A 12,578-nucleotide genomic window follows, 5' to 3' on the forward strand; every position below is an offset into this window, starting at 1 on the left:
TGACCATAATGGAGTTCAGGTTAGCACCATGTTCAATTAGGACCAACTAGACATTATAAGATGTCTTTAATGCAAACTAAAATGATGACCATAATGGAGTTCAGGTCAGCACCATGTTCAATTAGGACCAACTAGACATTATAAGATGTCTTTAATACAAACTCCACGATGACCATAATGTAGATAAGGTTAGCAACATGTTCAATTAGGACCAACTAGACATTATAAGATGTCTTTAATACAAACTCAATGATGACCATAATGGAGATCAGGTTAGCACCATGTTCAATTAGGACCAACTAGACATTATAAGATGTCTTTAATAGAAACTCCAAGATGACTATAATGGAATTCAGGTTAGCACCATGTTCAATTAGGACCAACTACACATTATAAGATGTCTTTAATACAAACTCCACGATGACCATAATGGAGATCAGGTTAGCACCATGTTCAATTAGGACCAACTAGACATTATAAGATGTCTTTAATACAAACTCCACGATGACCATAATGGAGATCAGGTTAGAACCATGTTCAATTAGGACAAACTAGATATTATAAGATGTCTTTAATACAAACTCCACGATGACCATAATGGAGATCAGGTTAGAACCATGTTCAATTAGGACAAACTAGACATTATAAGATGTCTTTAATACAAACTCCAAGATGACCATAATGGAGTTCAGGTTAGCAGCATGTTCAATTAGGACCAACTAGACATTATAAGATGTCTTTAATACAAACTCCAGGATGACAATAATGGATTTCAGGTTAGCACCATGTTCAATTGGGACCAACTAGACATTATAAGATGTCTTTATTACAAACTCCACGATGACCATAATGGAGTTCAGGTTAGCAGCATCTTCAATTAGGACCAAGTAGACATTATAAGATGTCTTTAATACAAACTCCACAATGACCATAATGGAGTTCAGGTTAGCACCATGTTCAATTAGGACCAACTAGACATTAAAAGATGTCTTTAATGCAAACTCCATGATGACCATAATGGAGTTCAGGTTAGCACCATGTTCAATTAGGACCAACTAGACATTAAAAGATGTCTTTAATGCAAACTCCATGATGACCATGATGGAGTTCAGGTTAGCACCATGTTCAATTAAGACCAACTAGACATTATAAGATCTCTTTAATACAAACTCCATGATGACCATAATGGAGTTCAGGTTAGTACCATGTTCAATTAGGACCAACTAGACATTTTAAGATGTCTTTAATGCAAAGTAAAATGATGACCATAATGGAGATCAGGTTAGCACCATGTTCAATTAGGACCAACTAGACATTATAAGATGTCTTTAATACAAACTCCATGATGACCATAATGGAGTTCAGGTTCGCACCATGTTCATTAGGACCAACTGGACATTATAAGATGTCTTTAATACAAACTCCATGATGACCATAATGGAGTTCAGGTTAGCACCATGTTCAATTAGGACCAACTAGACATTATAAGATGTCTTTAATGCAAATTAAAATGATGACCATAATGGAGTTCAGGTTAGCACCATGTTCAATTAGGACCAACTAGACATTATAAGATGTCTTTAATACAAACTCCACGATGACCATAATGGAGATCAGGTTAGCAACATGTTCAATTAGGACCAACTAGACATTATAAGATGTCTTTAATACAAACTCCATGATGACCATAATGGAGATCAGGTTAGCACCATGTTCAATTAGGACCAACTAGACATTATAAGATGTCTTTAATACAAACTCCAAGATGACTATAATGGAGTTCAGGTTAGCACCATGTTCAATTAGGACCAACTAGACATTATAAGATGTCTTTAATACAAACTCCACGATGATCATAATGGAGATCAGGTTAGCACCATGTTCAATTAGGACCAACTAGACATTATAAGATGTCTTTAATACAAACTCCACGATGACCATAATGGAGATCAGGTTAGCAAAATGTTCAATTAGGACAAACTAGACATTATAAGATGTCTTTAATACAAACTCCACGATGACCATAATGGAGATCAGGTTAGAACCATGTTCAATTAGGACAAACTAGACATTATACGATGTCTTTAATACAAACTCCAAGATGACCATAATGGAGTTCAGGTTACCACCATGGTCAATTAGGATCAACTAGACATCATAAGATGTCTTTAATGCAAACTCCAAGATGACCATAATGGAGATCAGGTTAGTACCATGTTCAATTAGGACCAACTAGATATTAAAAGATGTCTTTAATGCAAACTCCATGATGACCATAATGGAGTTCAGGTTAGCACCATGTTCAATTAGGACCAACTAGACATTAAAAGATATCTTTAATGCAAACTCCATGATGACCATAATGGAGTTCAGGTTAGCACCATGTTCAATTAGGACCAGCTAGACATTATAAGATGTCTTTAATGCAAACTAAAATGATGACCATAATGGAGAACAGGTTAGCACCTTCTTCAATTAGGACCAACTAGACATTATAATATGTCTTTAATACAAACTCCATGATGACCATAATGGAGTTCAGGTTAGCACCATGTTCAATTAGGACAAACTAGACATTCTGTCTTTAGTGCAAACTCCACCATGACCATAATGGAGTTCAGGTTAGCACCATGTTAAATTAGGACCAACTAGACATTATAAGATGTCTTTTAATACAAACTCCATGATGACCATAATGGAGATCAGGTTAGCAACATGTTCAATTAGGACCAACTAGACATTATAAGATGTCTTTAATACATACTCCACGATGACCATAATGGAGATCAGGTTAGCAACATGTTCAATTAGGACGAACTAGACATTATAAGATGTCTTTAATACAAACTCCATGATGACCATAATGGAGATCAGGTTAGCACCATGTTCAATTAGGACCAACTAGACATTATAAGATGTCTTTAATACAAACTCCACGATGACCATAATGGAGATTAGGTTAGCAACATGTTCAATTAGGACCAACTAGACATTATAAGATGTCTTTAATGCAAACTCCATGATGACCATAATGGAGTTCAGGTTAGCACCATGTTCAATTAGGATCAACTAGACATTATAAGATGTCTTTAATACAAACTCCACGATGACCATAATGGAGTTCAGGTTAGCACCATGTTAAATTAGGACCAACTAGACATTATAAGATATCTTTAATACAAACTTCACGATGACCATAATGGAGATCAGGTGAGCAACATGTTCAATTAGGACCAACTAGACATTATAAGATGTCTTTTAATATAAAGTCCATGATGACCATAATGGATTTCAGGTTGGCACCATGTTCAATTAGGACCAACTAGACATTATAAGATGTCTTTATTACAAACTCCACGATGACCATAATGGAGTTCAGGTTAGCACCATGTTCAATTAGGACCAAGTAGTCATTATAAGATGAATTTAATACAAACTCCATGATGACCATAATGGAGGTCAGGTTAGCAGCATCTTCAATTAGGACCAACTAGACATTATAAGATGTCTTTATCACAAACTCCACAATGACCATAATGGAGTTCAGGTTAGCACCATGTTCAATTAGGACCAACTAGATATTAAAAGATGTCTTTAATGCAAACTCCATGATGACCATAATGGAGTTCAGGTTAGCACCATGTTCAATTAGGACCAACTAGACATTAAAAGAAGTCTTTAATGCAAACTCCATGATGACCATAATGGAGTTGAGGTTAGCACCATGTTCAATTAGGACCAACTAGACATTATAAGATGTCTTTAATGCAAACTAAAATGATGACCATAATGGAGAACAGGTTAGCACCTTCTTCAATTAGGACCAACTAGACATTATAAGATGTCTTTAATACAAACTCCATGATGACCATAATGGTGTTCAGGTTAGCACCATGTTCAATTAGGACAAACTAGACATTCTGTCTTTAATGCAAACTCCACCATGACCATAATGGAGTTCAGGTTAGCACCATGTTAAATTAGGACCAACTAGACATTATAAGATGTCTTTTAATACAAACTCCATGATGACCATAATGGAGATCAGGTTAACAACATGTTCAATTAGGACCAACTAGACATTATAAGATGTCTTTAATACAAACTCCATGATGACCATAATGGAGTTCAGGTTAGCACCATGTTCAATTAGGACCAACTAGACATTATAAGATGTCTTTAATAAAAAATCCATGATGACCATAATGGAGTTCAGGTTAGCACCATGTTCAATTAGGACCAACTAGACATTATAAGATGTCTTTAATGCAAACTAAAATGATGACCATAATGGAGTTCAGGTTAGCACCATGTTCAATTAGGACCAACTAGACATTATAAGATGTCTTTAATACAAACTCCACGATGACCATAATGTAGATCAGGTTAGCAACATGTTCAATTAGGACCAACTAGACATTATAAGATGTCTTTAATACAAACTCCATGAGGACCATAATGGAGATCAGGTTAGCACCATGTTCAATTAGGACCAACTAGACATCATAAGATGTCTTTAATAGAAACTCCAGGATGACCATAATGGAGTTCAGGTTAGCACCATGTTCAATTAGGACCAACTAGACATTATAAGATGTCTTTAATACAAACTACAGCATGACCATAATGGAGTTCAGGTTAGCACCATGTTCAATTAGGACCAAGTAGTCATTATAAGATGTCTTTAATACAAACTCCATGATGACCATAATGGAGGTCAGGTTAGCAGCATCTTCAATTAGGACCAAGTAGACATTATAAGATGTCTTTAATACAAACTCCACAATGACCATAATGGAGTTCAGGTTAGCACCATGTTCAATTAGGACCAACTAGACATTAAAAGATGTCTTTAATGCAAACTCCATGATGACCATAATGGAGTTCAGGTTAGCACCATGTTCAATTAGGACCAACTAGACATGAAAAGATGTCTTTAATGCAAACTCCATGATGACCATGATGGAGTTCAGGTTAGCACCATGTTCAATTAGGACCAATTAGAGATTACAAGATCTCTTTAATACAAACTCCATGATGACCATAATGGAGTTCAGGTTCGCACCATGTTCAATTAGGACCAACTAGACATTATAAGATGTCTTTAATGCAAACTAAAATGATGTCCATAATGGAGATCAGGTTAGCACCATGTTCAATTAGGACCAACTAGACATTATAAGATGTCTTTAATACAAACTACATGATGACCATAATGGAGTTCAGGTTAGCACCATGTTCAATTAGGACAAACTAGACATTCTGTCTTTAATTCAAACTCCACCATGACCATAATGGAGTTCAGGTTACCACCATGTTCAATTAGGACCAACTAGACATTATAAGATGTCTTTTAATACAAACTCCATGATGACCATAATGGAGATCAGGTAAGCAACATGTTCAATTAGGACCAACTAGACATTATAAGATGTCTTTAATACAAACTCCATGATGACCATAATGGAGTTCAGGTTAGCACCATGTTCAATTAGGACCAACTAGACATTATAAGATGTCTTCAATACAAACTCCATGATGACCATAATGGAGTTCAGGTTAGCACCATGTTCAATTAGGACCAACTAGACATAATAAGATGTCTTTAATGCAAACTAAAATGATGACCATAATGGAGTTCAGGTTAGCATCATGTTCAATTAGGACCAACTAGACATTATAAGATGTCTTTAATACAAACTCCACGATGACCATAATGGAGATCAGGTTAGCAACATGTTCAATTAGGACGAACTAGACATTATAAGATGTCTTTAATACAAACTCCATGATGACCATAATGGAGATCAGGATAGCACCATGTTCAATTAGGACCAACTAGACATTATAAGATGTCTTTAATAGAAACTCCAAGATGACTATAATCGAGTTCAGGTTAGCACCATGTTCAATGAGGACCAATTAGACATTATAAGATGTCTTTAATACAAACTCCACGATGACCATAATGGAGATCAGGGTAGCACCATGTTTAATTAGGACCAACTAGATATTATAAGATGTCTTTAATACAAACTCCATGATGACCATAATGGAGTTCAGGTTAGCACCATGTTCAATTAGGACCAACCAGACATTAAAAGATGTCTTGAATACAAACTCCATGATGACCATAATGGAGATCAGGTTAGAACCATGTTCAATTAGGACAAACTAGACATTATAAGATGTCTTTAATACAATCTCCACGATGACCATAATGGAGATCAGGTTAGAACCATGTTCAATTAGGACAAGCTAGACATTATAAGATGTCTTTAATACAAACTCCAAGATGACCATAATGGAGTTCAGGTTAGCACCATGTTCAATTAGGATCAACTAGACATTATAAGATGTCTTTAATGCAAACTCCAAGATGACCATAATGGAGATCAGGTTAGCACCATGTTCAATTAGGACCAACTAGATATTATAAGATGTCTTTAATGCAAACTCCACGATGACCATAATGGAGTTCAGGTTCGCACCATGTTCAATTAGGACCAACTAGACGTTATAAGATGTCTTTAATACAAACTCCACGATGACCATAATGGAGATGAGGTTAGCAACATGTTCAATTAGGACCAACTAGACATTATAAGATGTCTTTAATGCAAACCCCATGATGACCATAATGGAGTTCAGGTTAGCACCATGTTCAATTAGGATCAACTAGACATTATAAGATGTCTTTAATACAAACTCCACGATGACCATAATGGAGTTCAGGTTAGCACCATGTTCAATTACCACCAACTAGACATTATAAGATATCTTTAATTCAAACTTCACGATGACCATAATGGAGTTCAGGTTAGCACCATGTTCAATTAGGACAAACTAGACATTATAAGATGTCTTTAATACAAACTCCACGATGACCATAATGGAGAACAGGTGAGCAACATGTTCAATTAGGACCAACTAGACATTATAAGATGTCTTTTAATATAAAGTCCATGATGACCATAATGGATTTCAGGTTAGCACCATGTTCAATTAGGACCAACTAGACATTATAAGATGTCTTTATTACAAACTCCACGATGACCATAATGGAGTTCAGGTTAGCACCATGTTCAATTAGGACAAAGTAGTCATTATAAGATGAATTTAATACAAACTCCATGATGACCATAATGGAGGTCAGGTTAGCAGCATCTTCAATTAGGACCAAGTAGACATTATAAGATGTCTTTAATACAAACTCCATGATGACCATAATGGAGTTCAGGTCAGCACCATGTTCAATTAGGACCAACTAGATATTAAAAGATGTCTTTAATGCAAACTCCATGATGACCATAATGGAGTTCAGGTTAGCACCATGTTCACTTAGGACCAACTAGACATTAAAAGATGTCTTTAATGCAAACTCCATGATGACCATAATGGAGTTCAGGTTAGCACCATGTTCAATTAGGACCAACTAGACATTATAAGATGTCTTTAATGCAAACTAAAATGATGACCATAATGGAGAACAGGTTAGCACCTTCTTCAATTAGGACCAACTAGACATTATAAGATGTCTTTAATACAAACTCCATGATGACCATAATGGAATTCAGGTTAGCACCATGTTCAATTAGGACAAACTAGACATTCTGTCTTTAATGCAAACTCCACCATGACCATAATGGAGTTCAGGTTAGCACCATGTTAAATTAGGACCAACTAGACATTATAAGATGTCTTTTAATACAAACTCCATGATGACCATAATGGAGATCAGGTTAGCAACATGTTCAATTAGGACCAACTAGACATTATAAGATGTCTTTAATACAAACTCCATGATGACCATAATGGAGTTCAGCTTAGCACCATGTTCAATTAGGACCAACTAGACATTATAAGATGTCTTTAATAAAAAATCCATGATGACCATAATGGAGTTCAGGTTAGCACCATGTTCAATTAGGACCAACTAGACATTATAAGATGTCTTTAATGCAAACTAAAATGATGACCATAATGGAGTTCAGGTTAGCACCATGTTCAATTAGGACCAACTAGACATTATAAGATGTCTTTAATACAAACTCCACGATGACCATAATGTAGATAAGGTTTGCAACATGTTCAATTAGGACCAAGTAGACATTATAAGATGTCTTTAATACAAACTCAATGATGACCATAATGGAGATCAGGTTAGCACCATGTTCAATTAGGACCAACTAGACATTATAAGATGTCTTTAATAGAAACTCCAAGATGACTATAATGGAATTCAGGTTATCACCATGTTCAATTAGGACCAACTACACATTATATGATGTCTTTAATACAAACTCCACGATGAGCATAATGGAGATCAGGTTAGCACCATGTTCAATTAGGACCAACTAGACATTATAAGATGTCTTTAATACAAACTCCACGATGACCATAATGGAGATCAGGTTAGAACCATGTTCAATTAGGACAAACTAGATATTATAAGATGTCTTTAATACAAACTCCACGATGACCATAATGGAGATCAGGTTAGAACCATGTTCAATTAGGACAAACTAGACATTATAAGATGTCTTTAATACAAACTCCAAGTTGACCATAATGGAGTTCAGGTTAGCACCATGTTCAATTAGGACCAACTAGACATTATAAGATGTCTTTAATACAAACTCCAGGATGACCATAATGGATTTCAGGTTAGCACCATGTTCAATTAGGACCAACTAGACATTATAAGATGTCTATATTACAAACTCCACGATGACCATAATGGAGTTCAGGTTAGCAGCATCTTCAATTAGGACCAAGTAGACATTATAAGATGTCTTTAATACAAACTCCACAATGACCATAATGGAGTTCAGGTTAGCACCATGTTCAATTAGGACCAACTAGACATTAAAAGATGTCTTTAATGCAAACTCCATGATGACCATAATGGAGTTCATGTTAGCACCATGTTCAATTAGGACCAACTAGACATTAAAAGATGTCTTTGATGCAAACTCCATGATGACCATGATGGAGTTCAGGTTAGCACCATGTTCAATTAGGACCAACTAGACATTATAAGATCTCTTTAATACAAACTCCATGATGACCATAATGGAGTTCAGGTTAGTACCATGTTCAATTAGGACCAACTAGACATTTTAAGATGTCTTTAATGCAAAGTAAAATGATGACCATAATGGAGATCAGGTTAGCACCATGTTCAATTAGGACCAACTAGACATTATAAGATGTCTTTAATACAAACTCCATGATGACCATAATGGAGTTCAGGTTAGCACCATGTTCAATTAGGACAAACTAGACATTCTGTCTTTAATGCAAACTCCACCATGACCATAATGGAGTTCAGGTTAGCACCATGTTCAATTAGGACCAACTAGACATTATAAGATGTCTTTTAATACAAACTCCATGATGACCATAATGGAGATCAGGTTAGCAACATGTTCAATTAGGACCAACTAGACATTATAAGATATCTTTAATACAAACTCCATGATGACTATAATGGAGTTCAGGTTCGCACCATGTTCAATTAGGACCAACTAGACATTATAAGATGTCTTTAATGCAAACTAAAATGATGACCATAATGGAGTTCAGGTTAGCACCATGTTCAATTAGGACCAACTAGACATTATAAGATGTCTTTAATACAAACTCCACGATGACCATAATGGAGATCAGGTTAGCAACATGTTCAATTAGGACCAACTAGACATTATAAGATGTCTTTAATACAAACTCCATGATGACCATAATGGAGATCAGGTTAGCACCATGTTCAATTAGGACCAACTAGACATTATAAGATGTCTTTAATACAAATTCCAAGATGACTATAATGGAGTTCAGGTTAGCACCATGTTCAATTAGGACCAACTAGACATTATAAGATGTCTTTAATACAAACTCCACGATGATCATAATGGAGATCAGGTTAGCACCATGTTCAATTAGGACCAACTAGACATTATAAGATGTCTTTAATACAAACTCCACGATGACCATAATGGAGATCAGGTTAGCAAAATGTTCAATTAGGACAAACTAGACATTATAAGATGTCTTTAATACAAACTCCACGATGACCATAATGGAGATCAGGTTAGAACCATGTTCAATTAGGACAAACTAGACATTATACGATGTCTTTAATACAAACTCCAAGATGACCATAATGGAGTTCAGGTTAGCACCATGGTCAATTAGGATCAACTAGACATCATAAGATGTCTTTAATGCAAACTCCAAGATGACCATAATGGAGATCAGGTTAGTACCATGTTCAATTAGGACCAACTAGATATTAAAAGATGTCTTTAATGCAAACTCCATGATGACCATTATGGAGTTCAGGTTAGCACCATGTTCAATTAGGACCAACTAGACATTAAAAGATGTCTTTAATGCAAACTCCATGATGACCATAATGGAGTTCAGGTTAGCACCATGTTCAATTAGGACCAGCTAGACATTATAAGATGTCTTTAATGCAAACTAAAATGATGACCATAATGGAGAACAGGTTAGCACCTTCTTCAATTAGGACCAGCTAGACATTATAATATGTCTTTAATACAAACTCCATGATGACCATAATGGAGTTCAGGTTAGCACCATGTTCAATTAGGACAAACTAGACATTCTGTCTTTAGTGCAAACTCCACCATGACCATAATGGAGTTCAGGTTAGCACCATGTTAAATTAGGACCAACTAGACATTATAAGATGTCTTTTAATACAAACTCCATGATGACCATAATGGAGATCAGGTTAGCAACATGTTCAATTAGGACCAACTAGACATTATAAGATGTCTTTAATACATACTCCACGATGACCATAATGGAGATCAGGTTAGCAACATGTTCAATTAGGACGAACTAGACATTATAAGATGTCTTTAATACAAACTCCATGATGACCATAATGGAGATAAGGTTAGCACCATGTTCAATTAGGACCAACTAGACATTATAAGATGTCTTTAATACAAACTCCACGATGACCATAATGGAGATTAGGTTAGCAACATGTTCAATTAGGAACAACTAGACATTATAAGATGTCTTTAATGCAAACTCCATGATGACCATAATGGAGTTCAGGTTAGCACCATGTTCAATTAGGATCAACTAGACATTATAAGATGTCTTTAATACAAACTCCACGATGACCATAATGGAGTTCAGGTTAGCACCATGTTCAATTAGGACCAACTAGACATTATAAGATATCTTTAATACAAACTTCACGATGACCATAATGGAGATCAGGTGAGCAACATGTTCAATTAGGACCAACTAGACATTATAAGATGTCTTTTAATATAAAGTCCATGATGACCATAATGGATTTCAGGTTAGCACCATGTTCAATTAGGACCAACTAGACATTATAAGATGTCTTTATTACAAACTCCACGATGACCATAATGGAGTTCAGGTTAGCACCATGTTCAATTAGGACCAAGTAGTCATTATAAGATGAATTTAATACAAACTCCATGATGACCATAATGGAGGTCAGGTTAGCAGCATCTTCAATTAGGACCAACTAGACATTATAAGATGTCTTTAACACAAACTCCACAATGACCATAATGGAGTTCAGGTTAGCACCATGTCAATTAGGACCAACTAGATATTAAAAGATGTCTTTAATGCAAACTCCATGATGACCATAATGGAGTTCAGGTTAGCACCATGTTCAATTAGGACCAACTAGACATTAAAAGATGTCTTTAATGCAAACTCCATGATGACCATAATGGAGTTGAGGTTAGCACCATGTTCAATTAGGACCAACTAGACATTATAAGATGTCTTTAATGCAAACTAAAATGATGACCATAATGGAGAACAGGTTAGCACCTTCTTCAATTAGGACCAACTAGACATTATAAGATGTCTTTAATACAAACTCCATGATGACCATAATGGAGTTCAGGTTAGCACCATGTTCAATTAGGACAAACTAGACATTCTGTCTTTAATGCAAACTCCACCATGACCATAATGGAGTTCAGGTTAGCACCATGTTAAATTAGGACCAACTAGACATTATAAGATGTCTTTTAATACAAACTCCATGATGACCATAATGGAGATAAGGTTAGCAACATGTTCAATTAGGACCAACTAGACATTATAAGATGTCTTTAATACAAACTCCATGATGACCATAATGGAGTTCAGGTTAGCACCATGTTCAATTAGGACCAACTAGACATTATAAGATGTCTTTAATAAAAAATCCATGATGACCATAATGGAGTTCAGGTTAGCACCATGTTCAATTAGGACCAACTAGACATTATAAGATGTCTTTAATGCAAACTAAAATGATGACCATAATGGAGTTCAGGTTAGCACCATGTTCAATTAGGACCAACTAGACATTATAAGATGTCTTTAATACAAACTCCACGATGACCATAATGTAGATCAGGTTAGCAACATGTTCAATTAGGACCAACTAGACATTATAAGATGTCTTTAATACAAACTCCATGAGGACCATAATGGAGATCAGGTTAGCACCATGTTCAATTAGGACCAACTAGACATCATAAGATGTCTTTAATAGA

The sequence above is a fragment of the Sinohyriopsis cumingii genome, chromosome 5 (genome assembly GCF_028554795.1).
Source record: "Sinohyriopsis cumingii isolate HCF-2022 chromosome 5, ASM2855479v2, whole genome shotgun sequence".
In the NCBI taxonomy this organism is placed as follows: Eukaryota; Metazoa; Mollusca; class Bivalvia; order Unionida; family Unionidae; genus Sinohyriopsis; species Sinohyriopsis cumingii.